The sequence below is a fragment of the Solanum stenotomum genome, chromosome 10 (genome assembly GCF_019186545.1).
Source record: "Solanum stenotomum isolate F172 chromosome 10, ASM1918654v1, whole genome shotgun sequence".
Taxonomy (NCBI): domain Eukaryota; kingdom Viridiplantae; phylum Streptophyta; class Magnoliopsida; order Solanales; family Solanaceae; genus Solanum; species Solanum stenotomum.
Window position 1 is genome coordinate 39,933,915 of NC_064291.1, and position 15,484 is coordinate 39,949,398.

Consider the following 15,484-nt stretch of genomic DNA (forward strand, 5'->3'; position numbering starts at 1 on the left):
ATTTATATATATATAGAGTTTGATAGCTATACAAATATTACAAACTGAAATAAATAATAAATACAAATTCAAAATACATAAAATTAAATGATCTAGTCTCTTGGCGATTCTTCAACTTGAAACTTCAAGTTCGAAACCTGTTAATTGATAAGAACAATACACTAGAAATAACAACACAATAGCAACCATTTACATATTTAGACAGAAATTGTAACAACCAATCACACATACGTAAACACTCATAGGAAAGGAATAGGAAACTGACTCGTATGCTTCCTTTGTTTTCTTCAAACATACAACAAGATGCATAAGGTAAAACAAAAAATTAAACTAAGGCAAATACTAACCAGTTACGCAGAATTAATTATCAGCAATGAAGACAAACTTAATCCACTATTCGATCCGAACACAGCAAAACAACAACACAGAGAAGAAACTTTAGTTTTAACCGGAAAAACTTAATTCCCCTTTTAGTAGAGAGTAATATATTTTTTTCTTACTATTTTAGTATGAGCAAAGTCAAGTTTTTTTTAGAGAGTGAGAGGAGGCCTGATTTATATAGGGAGTAGGAGGACACATAATAAGGAAAATAAATAATTTAAGGATCCATTAGCAATTTCCTTATTAAGAAGGAAGACAAATTACTGATTATTTTATTTTATTTTACCAAATATACGAGCAAGTAAAAAAATCTGCTAAAGTAAACAAATCAATCAACGCTAGTCAATCAAGCATTCAATCAAACCTTTTTTTACCAAATATGAAGCAAGTAAGAAAATCCGGTTAAAAGCATAAATAAGGTGCGAAAATGTCCCCCTAACGTATATTTTCCTTATTAAGAAGGAAGCCAAAACTAGCCTTATTTTAATTTATTTTTATCAAGTATAGACAAGAAATCTTCCCACTTTTAATTAAGGTAAAGGAAAATCGATTACTCATAATACACCATGTAAAGTCATCAAGGAAAGAATATAATTTAAGCCAACCATAAATTGATACACTCAAGCAAACAGACATAATTAGTCAAGACAAAATAAAATTATTGCCCAAAATAACTTCACATATTAAAATAATTTATCACAGTTAGACAAAAGCAAGGTTGGCAGGCAATATGCATTCAAATCTGTCAAGATGCTGACTTAACTAAAATACGAAGATCATCAGTGAATCAATCACAGTATATGATGATATATATTTGCCATAAGCCAAATTCTAAAGTTAAAAGTAAATCAGTTAATTAGATTCAAATTAAGCCACAATTAAGCTATTATTTAAAATAAAGGACATAGTCCAATTAGAGTATTAACATGCTCAAGACCCATAAATTTAAACAAACAAGATCGAATAGGTGTACCTACCATGCGTGGCCAAATAGAGCTGTTGGTATAACAAATAAGTTCACATATACAAGCATAATCAGAGGAAATCAAGACATCGCTCGTTGGCCACAATCGACAACTACACGCTAATATTGTTTTCATATAAGAACATGTAATATTCAACCGAAAGAAAAGCAATATTATAGCAACATTAAAGCATTGAACAAATCAAACAAGTCTATGCATAATGATATCTCAACAGGGCCAAACTATAATGTGAATAAACTAATCTTACGGTTGCAACTAATCCAAGACTCAAACATGCATTTAAACAAAACGATGCACAATTAGCATTATGAGATAATTAAATATTACCGGCAAATTTTAAACCAACTCGGTGAACTAGACACTAGCAAGTTAACAAGGATGCAAAGCCAAAGAATTATCAACCCCAAAATTTGGGCATACAAATCATAAATAAATGTCTATTTTCAAGCATTCCAAAATTATAACAAGCATACTAGAACAATAATAGGAAATCATGGTCGAAATAGAAAACTAATAGAGTTGAATAGACGAAGTAATAATTGATTTTAAAATACCAAAGACGGATCTGTTGAGATCCGTCTAACGACCCAAAGTTTAGACTTCGCTGGAGCTGCTGTTTGTTGTCCGAAGACGCTGCTGGACGGAGCAACTGTTGTTGTTGTTTTCTCGCCGAGCTGTTGCTGCTGTCACGGAGCTGCTGGTTTTTGCCGGTGTCGCTGGTTGTTGCTACTTGTTGGAGTCGTCTGGAGTTGCTGGTTGCGTTGGTGGCTGCTGGAGTGCGCCTCACTGGGTGTTGCTGCTGGTCTTGCGCCGGCCAGATCTGTTCGTTGGTGGCCTCGCGTGGCTGCTGGTCAGTATGAGGAGAAAAAAAAGGCGGAGAAGAAGAAGGGAAGAGAGGGAGGTGGCGCCGGAGATGGCGATTCTCACCGAAAGATGGAGAGGACTAAGGGGAATGAGAGAAGGGGAGGCGGCGGATTTTTAGAGAGGAAGGGGAGAATGCATAATTTTTAGGGTTTAGGAGTCTTTAAGTGTTGAAATAAGAAAGATGGAAACTTGATCTCATCCGTTGATTTAATAAGAGATGAGGGACTAGGATTTGATCTTAGGTTTTGATTAAAGGATAGACGGTTGAGATTAAAAGATGAAAGTTTTAAAATCAGGTTGAATTGAATTTGAAGTGGCTAAAATTGAAATGGAATTGGCTAGAGTAGAAATGAAAAGTGGCTATAATCGAAATAAAATTGGAATTGAATAGGCTAGAATTGAAAGGAATTAGAATAAAATCGGCTCAATTTTAAATGATTTTGAGGAAAACTAAAGAAATGCTATTTAACTAAATACTACACAACATTATAACTAAAATTACTTAAAAATTTTAAAACGTTTGAATTATTTCGAGTTTTACTATTAGTTTTTTTTAAAATATTTTAATAATATTTACGATAATTTTATAAAACATGCGTATTAAAATATATAATTTTTAGACAAAATTGACTAAAATTTTATACTCAAAATATATTTAAAAAAAAATAAAATTTTATCGAATAGCATTCCTAAAAGGATTAAAGGTCGGTCAAAATTGAGTGTCAACAGCTGCCCCTTGGTTGCTTGAGAATGAAGGTGAATTATCGGGTAACCAACGTTGACTTAGTAGTCGATTTTGTCCGACCGACGAAAGATGTCAGTGGGATCAATTGAAATGATGTAGCGTTGGGAAAGGGTACGACCGGGACTTTTGTATTAAGCTGCCTACATATCTCTGGTTATACGAGAATCAGGTCGTGTATAGTTCTAGACTCAGGAGCAGACGAAACTCCTAAGAGTTGAAAGAGCGATACGGTATACAAACGAGAGTGATATTGGCTTGAATGGATAAGATTAGAGTAGTGAGATGAGCATGACGAAGCGATTTCCAGCTTAAGCGCGAAGAAACCGATGAGAAGCGGTAATATGAGTAGCCAAGGGTTAATTGAAAAAACGGTAATATAAGTAGCAAATAATTCGATAGGGTCTTTGTTGTGATAGATGTAAGCACGATAATTGTAGCCGAGAGGGAGATTGATCTCGCCTGCAAAATGTTAGTCTCTGCAAATCTGTACCTTATAATATTATTAGAGCAGATATATCAAACAAATGATAAAGGTAAACATGATGCAATTTCCCATATCGACAATGATGTTTGCCATAAGACTATGATGTCTTAGGCTATGATGTCTAGGGCCATGATACGCAAAAATTATATCCTCAGGTCATGAAATGTTGTCTGCGGGCCATGAAGAATGATGCCTTTAGACTATGACACCTTTGGATCATGATATGATGTCCGTATGCCATGAAGGATGCCTTTAGACCATGGCGCCTTCGGAATATGAGTAATGAGTAAAGAAAGCGTATCTGTAATTCGGGCATCTGTTGATACTTGTAGCTTGTTTGGAGATTATTCGGACATATGCAATTCTCGAGCATAATGCAATCTCGAGCATATGCAATATCGGGCACAATGCAACCTCAGCTCAATGCAATCTCGGGCACATACGATTCGGGCTCAATGCAATCTCGGGCACATGCAATGATGTAATTCTCGGGCACATGCAACATCGGGCACAATGCAATCTCGAGCTCAATGCAATCTCGGGCACAATGCAATCTTCGGGCACATGCAATATCGGGCATAATGCAATTCTCGGGCACATGCAATAGCGGGCACAATGCAATCTTCGGGCATATGCAATATTGGGCACAATGCAATTCTCGGGCACATGCAATATTAGGCACAATGCAATTCTTGGGCACATGCAATATCGGGCACAATACAATATTTGGGCACATGCAATAGTTGATTGGAGGCGTAAACATTCGTCTTATTGAAAGGATTGAGTGTCATTTGTTGACGAATTCAGAATATTGTAGCTTTGACCCTTCGTCCTATTGTAAGCAGTGAGTGCAGTTGAATGTTGATTTGTCGGACTTGATATAAAGTAGCTTGATTCTTTCGTCTGATTGGGAAGATGTACCAATAATTAGCGATCTGTCGGGCTCAAAATAACTTGGTCTTTCATTCATGTCAGAAGGATAGGGCGCCATTTATTGGCGATTTTCAAGCTTAATGGTGGTCAGGTGATGTTGAAGTTGCATCTGTATCTGTTTTCCTTGTGTTCAAAGAAAGATTGTGAGTTTAAAAAATGGGGGAGGTTGATCTGCTCTGGCCGGTGTGCTCCCTTTGGCTCGCCATCCAGACCTTTTCGGGCATTTGCTTTGAAGAGAAATGTAAAATAGAAGGAGGGTTTTTCGAAAAACTTTTGAAAATATTAAATTGTAAAAAGTAATGTTGAATCTTTGACCATGGCACAGTTTGAGACTTTACAATATCTGACTCAGTATCAAATCTGTTATCTGATCTTTGTTGAAGATTGTAGCTTGACTGCTGTGAATTTTTTGAGACCCTCTCAAAAATTTTGCCATAGTCTTGATGTGTACAGAAAAATGCTCGTTTGAAGGAATTTTTGAGACCTTCTAAAAAATTCTACCCCAGTTACCGATTTGTGAGAAGAAATGCTTTTGATGGAATTTTTAAGTTCCTCTTAAAAATTCTGCCCCAGTATCGTGATTTGCAAGAAGATGTCCTTTTGATGGAATTTTTGAGACCCTCTCAAAAATTCTGCCCCAGTTAACAGTCAAAAGGGAAAATGAAAATTTTATTATGATAAGACCGAACTCCATAGGAACGCCTACGTATCCCCTCTTAAACGGGAATCAGGTCTGACGTAGTTCCAAATACAGAGTAAAAGAGCATGAACAAATTTAGATGTAATATCTCTTCACAACATCTGAGTTGATAGGTTTGGGCCAAACTTCTCCGTCCATTTCTGCAAGTATGAGGGCTCCGCCTGTCAATACCCGATAGACTATGTATGGACCTTGCCAGTTTGGTGAAAATTTACCCTTTGTTTCATCCTGATTTGGAAAAATCCGCTTCAAAACCAATTGCCCAGGTGAGAAGTTTCTGGGTCTAACCTTCTTGTTGAAAGCTCTGGCCATTCTATTTTGATAGAGTTGACCATGACAAATGACGTTAATTCTTCTTCCATCTATTAATGCCAGATTCTCCGCCCGAACTTCTATCCATTTAGCATCACTCAACTCCGCTTCCTGAATAATTCTTAGAGACGGTATCTCTACTTCAGCAGGTATCACAACTTCATTACCATAGACCAGAAAATAAGACGTAGCCCCAGTAGAAGTTCTGATGGTGGTACGATATCCCAACAATGCAAATGGTAACTTTTCATGCCAGTGTCTATGATTGTCGATCATCTTGCGCAATATCCTTTTGATGTTCTTGTTTGCAGCCTCAACAGCTTCATTCATCTGTGGTCTATATGCTGTAGAATTTCGGTGATTGATCTTGAACTTCTCACACAATGATCTCATCAAATCACTATTTAGGTTGGTTCCATTATCAGTGATGATTGACTCAGGAATCCCGAACCTACACATAATATTATTTTTGAGAGTCATCCACAACCTTCTTTGTCACCGATTTGTGAGAGGTGGCTTGGACCCATTTGGTGAATTAGTCAATTGCAATCAGAATGAATCTATGTCCATTGGATGCCGCTGGCTCGATTGGACCAATGACGTCCATGCCCCAAGCTGCAAAGGGCCAAGGTGAACTAGTAACATGGAGTTCGTTGGGAGGAACTCTGATCATGTCTGCATGAGTCTGACATTGGTGACATTTTTGAACATAGCGGATACAGTCTGTCTCCATAGTTAGGCAGAAATATCCCGATCTCAAGATCTTCTTCGCCAATGTAAAACCATTCATGTGAGGACCACATGTTCCTGCATGTATCTCTTCAATCAACCTGTTGGCTTCTCCAGCTTCGACGCACCTTAGCAACCCCAAATCGGGAGTCCTCCTATAAATGATTTCTCCACTTAAAAAGAATTGATTCGCTAACCTCCGAATTGTAAGTTTTTGTACACTTGTTGCATCCTCCGTATATTCACCGCTCTTCAAATATCCTCGAATGTCATTGTACCAAGGCTTTCCATCAGGCTTTTCCTTAACATGAAAACAGTATGCCGATTGCTCGTATATGTGTATGTAAATAGGATCAATGTAATTATGATCAGGATGTTGAATCATGGAAGATAAGGTGGCTAAGGCATCTGCGAATTCATTCTGGATCCTTGGCACATGTTTGAATTTTACCTTGATGAACCTTTTGCACAACCTATGCACGCATTCCAGGTATGGTAACAATTTTCGATTCTTGGTAGCTCATTCGCCTCGGACCTGATGGATCAGTAAGTCTGAATCTCCTATTATCAACATTTCCTGGACATCCAAGTTAATAGCGCGTCAGAGCCCTAATATGCAAGATTCATATTCAACCATATTGTTTGAGCATAGGAACCTGAGTTTGGCTGATACCGGCTAATGTTGCCCAGTTGGTGAGATCAAAACAACTCCGATGCCGGATTCGCTCAAGTTCTTAGCTCCATCAAAGAACATCCTCCAACCATCATATTCTTTCGAAATGTCTTCCCCGACAAAATCTACTTCTTCGTCTGGGAAGTAAGTCTTCAACGGTCTATAATCATTATCAACAGGGTTCTCCGCCATATGATCTACTAATGCTTGTGCCTTCACTGCCTTTTGTGTAACATACACTATGTCAAACTCGCTCAGTAATAACTGCCATTTAGCCAGTTTACCTGTAGGCATGGGCTTTTGAAAGATATACTTCAGAGGGTCCATCCTTGAAATCAGATAAGTAGTATGCGAGGAGAGGTAGTGTCGTAGTTTCTGGGCGACCCAAGTTAAAGCACATCAAGTACGCTCTAATAGAGAATATCGAACCTCATATGATGTAAACTTCTTACTCATGTAATATATCGCCTGCTCCTTCTTTCCAGTCTCATCATGTTGCCCCAAAATGCAGCTGAACACATTATCCAACACTGATATGTATAATAATAGTGGTCTACCAGATTTCGGTGGAACCAACACAGGTGGATTAGACAAGTAATCTTTGATTTTGTCAAACGCTTGTTGACATTCATCTGTCTATTTCACCGCAACATCCTTCTTCAACAGTTTAAAGATAGGCTCACAAATGACAGTAGACTGGGCTATGAAACGACTGATGTAATTTAGTCGTCCCAGGAAACTCATTACCTCTTTCTTACTCTTCGGCGGAGGTAGATCACGAATGACTTTGATTTTTGATGGATCTAGTTCTATACCCCGGCGGCTGACAATGAATCCCAGAAGCTTTCCAGCAGGAACCCCAAAGACACACCTTGCAGGATTCAACTTCAAATTATACTTGCGTAGCCTGGCAAAGAACTTTCACAGATCGTCTAGATGATTTGAGTCCTTCTTTGATTTGATGATGACATCATCAACATAAACTTTAATTTCCTTGTGGATCATGTCGTGAAACAAAGTGATCATTGCCCTCATGTATGTAGCCCCAACATTCTTTAAACCAAAAGGCATTACCTTGTAGTTGTAGACACCCCACGGTGTGATGAAAGCAATCTTTTCAGCATCGTCCTTATGCATTTCAATTTGATGATAGCCAACAAAGCAATCCATGAATGATTGTGTTTCATGCTTAGCACAGTTATCAATCAAGATGTGTATGTTGGGCAATGGAAAATTATCTTTGGAACTAGCTTTGTTAAGATCCCGATAATCCACACAAACTCTAACTTTTCCGTCTTTCTTGGGCACTGGAACGACATTTGCATGCTATGTTGGGTACTCCGTCACTTGAAGGATTTCGGCATCTAATTGTTTTGATATTTCTTCTTTGATTTTCAAACTCAACTCAGTCTTGTATTTTCTCAGCTTCAGCTTCACAGGAGGACATGTTGGATCAGTGGGTAATCGATGAGCTACGATTGAAGTGCTTAACCCTGTCATGTCTGCATAGGACCAGGCGAAGATATCCTTATTCTCCATGAGAGATGCTTACTCGGGTCTCTTGTACCACTTCTGAATTTCCCAGATTTACCACCTCTTTTTCCACTAAATTCGAGTTGGGTTTTTCCTCGAATTCCTTAACCTTTTTGATTAACTCTTCAGGCACCTCACTTTCTTCGACTTTCTCTAAGTCGTTAATGCTAAGCTGTGCAGTCTCATTATATGCCATAGTCTCAGATTCAACATTTTTATAATAGATTTTGCTGGAAGAAAGAATAACGCACAAATAAATATAAGATATTAAATAGATGGGAAAAGAACTTTTATTGATTAAAACTCAAGAGCTTCATAAAACTAGTATTTGAAAACAATAACATAGAACTGAAATTTAAAATTGTTTATTGAAAACTTTAAAATTTGATAGAAAAATTTCTTCCACAGCTACCCAGATGCCCGACGAGGTCTGGATGGAGTTGAGGTCCAAATGATGATGCTGATCCCTGCTTCATTGCTTCCTCTAGGGTCCCTTTCTCCTCCTCGTTGATCACGACATTGCAACCCTTTCCTTCCTCCTTGGTCACAGATAAACTCTTCATGTCTTCCAAAAGATCAACAATGATACCTCCTACGAAACCTGCTGATCGGAATGATTGGTGCAACAGTGGTATCTGTTTCTTCAATAGATAGTAGTACCCATCTCTAGGTGGTTGCCAATCAAGCCACTCTTCAGTAGTATATTTGTACCTCAGGCCAAAAGTGGTTGAATGACGAACGGGTTGTATAGGTTCAACTATTCCTTGTAGATTGGCGCCCAAACCTTTCCCGAGCTCAAAAACCAAACCAGGCCATCATATCTATGATCTTCTGGCTAAACCAAGGTTGCACTTCAATGTTGCCAACAAGCTCAATTGTATGGTACATCTCACCATCTAGATGACCTCTTCCTTCTATCGCATATACCGGATGTTCCTTTTCCCCATGAACTACAACCTCTTCATGGTCCTATTCAAACTTTAAGCATTGATGAAGAGTAGAGGGAACGGCTCCAGCCATATGAATCCAAGGACGACCCAACAATAGGTTATATGAAGATGGAATGTCCAAGACCTGAAAAGCTATTGGGAAATTGGCAGGACCAATGAGCATGTCCAAGGTTATTTCCCCAATAGTACCCCTCTGAGAGCCATCAAAAGCTCTCACATTCATCTTCCAGGTTTGAATCTTTGCACTATCCACGCCTAGCCTTGTCAACGTGCTCAGAGGGCAGATATTCAAACCCGATCTTGAATCAACCAAGGCTTTGGTGATTATCTTATCCTGATATTGAGCTGAAATGTACAAAGCCTTATTGTGGGTGTTCCTTCAATTGGCAACTCATCTTCATGGAAAGATATTCGGTATAGCTCAAAAATCTGCCCGATCATTTGGGCTACCTCTCCTTAAGTGATGCTAGATGGGACATAGGCTTCACCCAGGACCTTCAATAGAGCATTTCGATGAGTTTCGGAAGATTGCAACAATGATAGGATGGATATTTGGGACTGGGTTTTACTCACTTGCTCAACAATAGAGTACTTGTTTGCTTGCACCTTCTTTCAAATTTCTTGATTTTCAGGTACTACAATTGGTGCCTTGGACTTGCTGGAGCTTCCCTGCACCAAATTTTCAGAAGTGTAAATTCTTCCCGATCTAGTAATTCCTCCTGCGGTGTCTGCTTCTTTCACTTTTGTTTTTCCCTTTCTGTAGTCCCATGGAACAGCATGGGTATCATACTGGACAGGGGAAGGCGTCCTATAAATAGTGAATGAAGGCTTGAGCATGGCGACCTCAAACTCAAACGGAGCATGCCTTTGCACTACCATTGGAGTCTGGGCGGTAACAATTATTGATTCTTTTGGCTCAAGGACCTAGATGGATTTCTCCCAATCCGAGGTATCATCAACTTCTACCATGTTGACCTGATGGTTAGGCAGAGGGTTGTTTGCAACATTTGGTACTGGATCTTTGAGTTATATGGCCTTAGTATCAATCAACATTTGAACCTTATCTTTCAGGGTTCTGCAAACTTCGGTACTGTGACCTTTCATCCCAGAATGGTAGGCACAAACCTTGTTAGGGTCATACCATTTTGCGCGGACATTCACAGGCAATGCAGGAACTGGGGTGACATAGCCAGCCTCTTTCAGTCTCTCATAAAGCTGGGCTATGGGCTCGGCTGGAGGGGTATAGTTTTTCGCAGGTCTTCTTTCGTATGGTGGTCTGTTTTGGTAGTTTGGTGTTTGAGTAGGTGGTGGGGTTTGGAAATATGATGGCTGGGCATTATAGACAGGATATGAGCTTGTTGATATTGAGGAGGAGCATTTTGGTAATATACTGGCATGGGGTTAGGAGATATAGGTGGTGGAGTTGAATGATATGGAGTTTGGGGATACGGAGATAAATGATATGGAGATGGAGGTGGGGTTGTTGATTGGTAATTATAAGGGGTTCTGGTTCCCTGAGCCATCATGACTGAGCCTGTTTTCTTCCGATTTTCTGTCATTCCTCCGGATTGCAGAGCTTTGTTGGTGGCTTGTAGGGCCTCCAGATTGATGATAGTCCCATTTTTTATGCCTTCTTCAATTCTTTTGCCTAATTTAATAATTTCAGCGAAACTTTTCTCAGCTACAAGCATCATCCTATTATAATATTGTGGTTCTTGAGCATGGATGAAATAGTCTTTCATCTGAAATTCTTCCATGAGAGGTCTGGCCCTAGCCGCCTCAGACCTCCATCTTATCGCATAATTCATGAAAGATTCTCTGGGCTTTTTCTTCAGGTTTTGGATGTATAACCAATCAGGTGCATTTTCTACATTAAATCCAAACTTATTCATGAAGTCTGTTGCCATGTCTACCCACTCATCCCATTTCTGAGGGTCTTGTTCAATATACCAGGATAGAGCCTCTCCGGTAAGACTCCTCATAAACAACTTCATGAGTATCCTCTCATCTCTCCCCACCCCTACATGCTTGTCACAGTACATTCGCAGGTGGGCTTTGGGATCTCCAATGCCATTAAACAGTTCGAACTTTGGAAGCCTGTATCCTTCAGGCAGTTCTATGTCGGGATGTATACATAAATCCTCGTAGCTCAGTCCTCCCAACCTCTTGCTTCCTTCCGCATGTTGCACCCTGCTGGCCAAGTTATCTAATCTCTCGGTCAGGGTTTTTATCAGAATGTCCTTTTGGGAGGACTCTGATTCATGGTAGTTATGGGTCAAGGGAGAGGTTTCCACATAGATGGGGTTGAGGTTGTTATTTCCGTGAGTATATGAAGGATTTGCATTTGGAGCTGGTTCTGGAATAGTTGGCTTAGTTTATTGGTGGTAGTGGTAAAATGGGATTTGTTTGGGCATGAAGTGGTGGGAAGATATTTGGATGAGTGGGTTCAGGTCGGGGTACATTGGTTGGGGGATTGTTTGGTATGCTTGTTTGGTTAGATTGAAGAGGATTGTCTATATTTTCGCCAAACTGGGTTCCGAGAGAAATAGACAACTTGGCCAAATCACGCATATACGCTACTTCTTCTTCCAAATCTAAAATCTTGCGCTCAAGCCTAAGGACGAGGTCACTTGGAAGTTGCCCTCCCTCAGAAATTTCTACTCTTTCGTTGTTGTTGTTGTTGTCAACCATTTTACCCTTGTCTGTTCTTTGAGGAGGAGGAGAAGGGGGGTCCCTTTTGATCGTGTATCTGCCAGAATGAAGAGCAGATCAACCTTAGGAATGGGAAAACAATGGAATCAATAGAAAACAACATTAGGGGATTAGAGAAAATAATAATAATAATAGCACATTGTTTGAAATAAACGCCCTAGATGCAAGGGACTTCGTTGAGCCAGAGGTAGGCCTAAGACGCCATATAAGTGATGAATAATGATTAATTCAAGCCTTATTTGCCAAAATGGAGTTTATAGTTAGAGAAATAAAATGATCTTCATATATTGAATAATTTCAATTTATTACATCATACTAAAGCAAACTATAAATAAACTAAAGGGTAAAGGATAACATGGGGAAATAAAAATCGTAAAAAGAAACAGGGTCAATGCTGGTCTCCAATGTTAGGCACAATCTGCTGCCTCATTTCTGGAGTGATCTCATTGTCGCGGCTGAGGAGGTTGCGGGCCCATCTTCTTTCCTTTTCATCACCAAAACGTGGAATGCCTTCTTCGCTCAAATCTGCATGCTCTGCGTCCTCCAAAATCCACACATAATACTCTGGTGTGCAGAAAGGTCTATGTTATCGAACATCAATAGCTACCACTTTTTCCCACCTTCGCAGTATAGTGCCCACTTGTGGTATTTCTGGGATCGTAGAGGTATCATTTGGATTTGACTAAATTGTCGAAGGACTCGGAGTGGTGCGTATGGTTGCACGCCATCTAAAATAAAGTAGAGATCATTACCTCTTATAATGACACGACGAGGCTTCAACCAATAGTATTTCCATTGAATGTTGATGGCTGGACGTTCTCTCAAATACACAAACCAGTCCTCCGTTCCCACAGGGGAAACAAAATATTTCATCCTATAGGTATGATTGATGATTTTATTTCCCGTAGTCCCTCTAATAATGTCTACCGAATTAGCCCGTTGATAGAAATGCTCAACAACCCAGAGTTGCAATAGAAAATTACACCCTTCGAAATACCTTTTGCCTTTGGCACACTTGGTGAGTGCCCTTATAATTTCTGCCAGTATCATGAGAGCTATAGTCTTTCCACCTCGAGCCATCATACAGACCACATAACTTAGGCTAGTGTGTATTTTTCCTCCCTCTCTAGGAAAACCTAATGAGCCCAACAGTGCGACAGCGAAAGTATTAAGACGGTATCTTTCCCACTTCGCAGGAGAGCAAACAAATTTTCTGTGGAAGTTTTCATGGCCTTCCTCGTCTCCAAAACGTGAGTATAGAAACTCTAAAGAAATCCATCCCTCTTTGAGACAAAGCAAATTCGGGTTATGACGCATGCCCATTTGTTTCAGGAAGGACCTTGGAGTTGGCTTGTTTGGCACAATCATTTCACGATCTTTGTAAGGGAGACCAAGAAACCCACCAATCTCTTCAATCGTCGGGGTTAGTTCAAAATCCCTAAATTTGAACACTAGCCTCTCAGAATCCCAAAACTTCAACAGTGTCTTGATCAAGTGGCGATCTGACTCGACGGAGATTAAAACAGTAAGGCCACCTAGTAGTTCGTTTGCCTCCAGCTCTCGATTTCTCTCAATATCCTTCCACCAAAATTTCAAGGTAGGATTCACTTTGACCACCATTTGTGTGTTTGGAAAATGAGGATAGGCCATGACTCTGCAAACAAACAACAAACAAAATCTAAACTCAATTATGGCAAATTTGGCTTAATTTAATTATTATGACCACATTGACACATAATTATGCAATTTGTCTAAAGGGTACTGGGGCCCTTTAGACGATAAGTTGGCTACTAATCATGCGGATTGACACCAAGGGTCAAACCACCTAGGGCTTATGCGGCATGTATGACCTAAGTAGGCTTTCAAAGAGTTGATTTGACACGGACTTGAAAGGGATTCTATGCGAGAAGGCTCGTGGTTTCCCGGTAGTAAGACTATCCCCACGCATATGCCGACTCTCTATAATTGGGTGTTTTGAAGAGAAATGGAGTAGTTGTGAGAGGTGCAAAGGCACAACATCACGGTAACAAAATAAAAAAGGAAGATGGTCCCAATTGGGGGAAGTATGAGCGGAATGTCAGTTTATCAAAGCGCTAACATTTAGCATTTAGATTGAAAGCGGTAACATATAGACAGTTTAAGGAAAACAGTAAATAAATAAATAAATACAAAAATAAGCATGCAAACACATAAATAAATTAAGCAAATAAGGAAAGGGAATAAAGTTTAAACATGGAATACACAAATAAGGGAAAAGGGAAAGGGCGAAACATGGAAATAACAATATTTAAGGAAAGTGAGTAAACAAGGAAAGTAAATAATTAATTGGACATGGCAATAACCAAATAATGAAATGACAGATAAAGTAAATCCCACATAAGCACGAAACACGTAATGGTTAGAACCTAATACCCAAGCAGAGTCTCCATTCTGTCGTGCCCCGTTTTTCTCAAAATGGGTTTTGGTGCATGACCTAACAACTCTTTTGGGCTTTTGAAAATTGAAGAGTCGCCACCTAACGAATTAAGGCTCGTTAGGGCACCTATCTAACCCAATTAAGTCTAGCTAAGGTCAACGAACCAGAGATCAGGGTAAGGGTTCAAATTACCTCGAGGGGAAGGTGATAGACATCCCTCGAGGTCCACAAATGTGGGTCCCGATCGTGTCTCATGCATTTTATGTTGGGGTTACAAGTAGCAATTAAAGTCACTTCATTTATTATTTATTTAATTAGCATGATTACTAAGTGATAAATAAATTATATAATTAAGATCACTTTATTTATTTATTTAATCAATTAAGCATGCACAACTAGGTGATAACACAATATTAAACAATTAAGACACTTAAATTACTTTAACTAGTTTATCATGCACGACTAGGTGACAACATGAAATTAAGCAATTAAGGGCACTTTAGTTATTTTAATTAATTAGCTAAGTATGCAAGACTAAGTGATAATATAATAACAAATAAATATAAATAATTAATAAAGAGATAAGCGAGGAGACAGAAGTTGCACAAAAAATAAGCAAACAAGAATTTTATTTTATTTAAACTACCCAAATAATTATAATTATAAACACATAAAGGGATAAAAGGACAGGGAGACTCTGAAGGACTTTATGAATCAGCACTCGACTTTTCTTTATTTCGGTCGGCTCGTAGGGACAGACAAAACCAAAGTTTGTCTTTAAGACCGAGTCAATGTCATCATCTCAATAGGGCCTAAACTACCCCTACCCTGCCATCGCATACTTTTCGTCTCTAAAGGGTGTCTAGCGTCCCCACGTACGGTCCAAGAGGCATTAGACTGCTATTAGGGTGAATTTAGACAAAGAAAATATAATAGGCCCACCTAGACACCAAGTCAAACAATTTGGACAAGCATTTAGCACATAGGCTCTCATATTGGCCTCTAAATTTTAATTAACAGGCTGACAAACATATATAAGGTGACGGTCTCAAACTAAGTGTGTGCA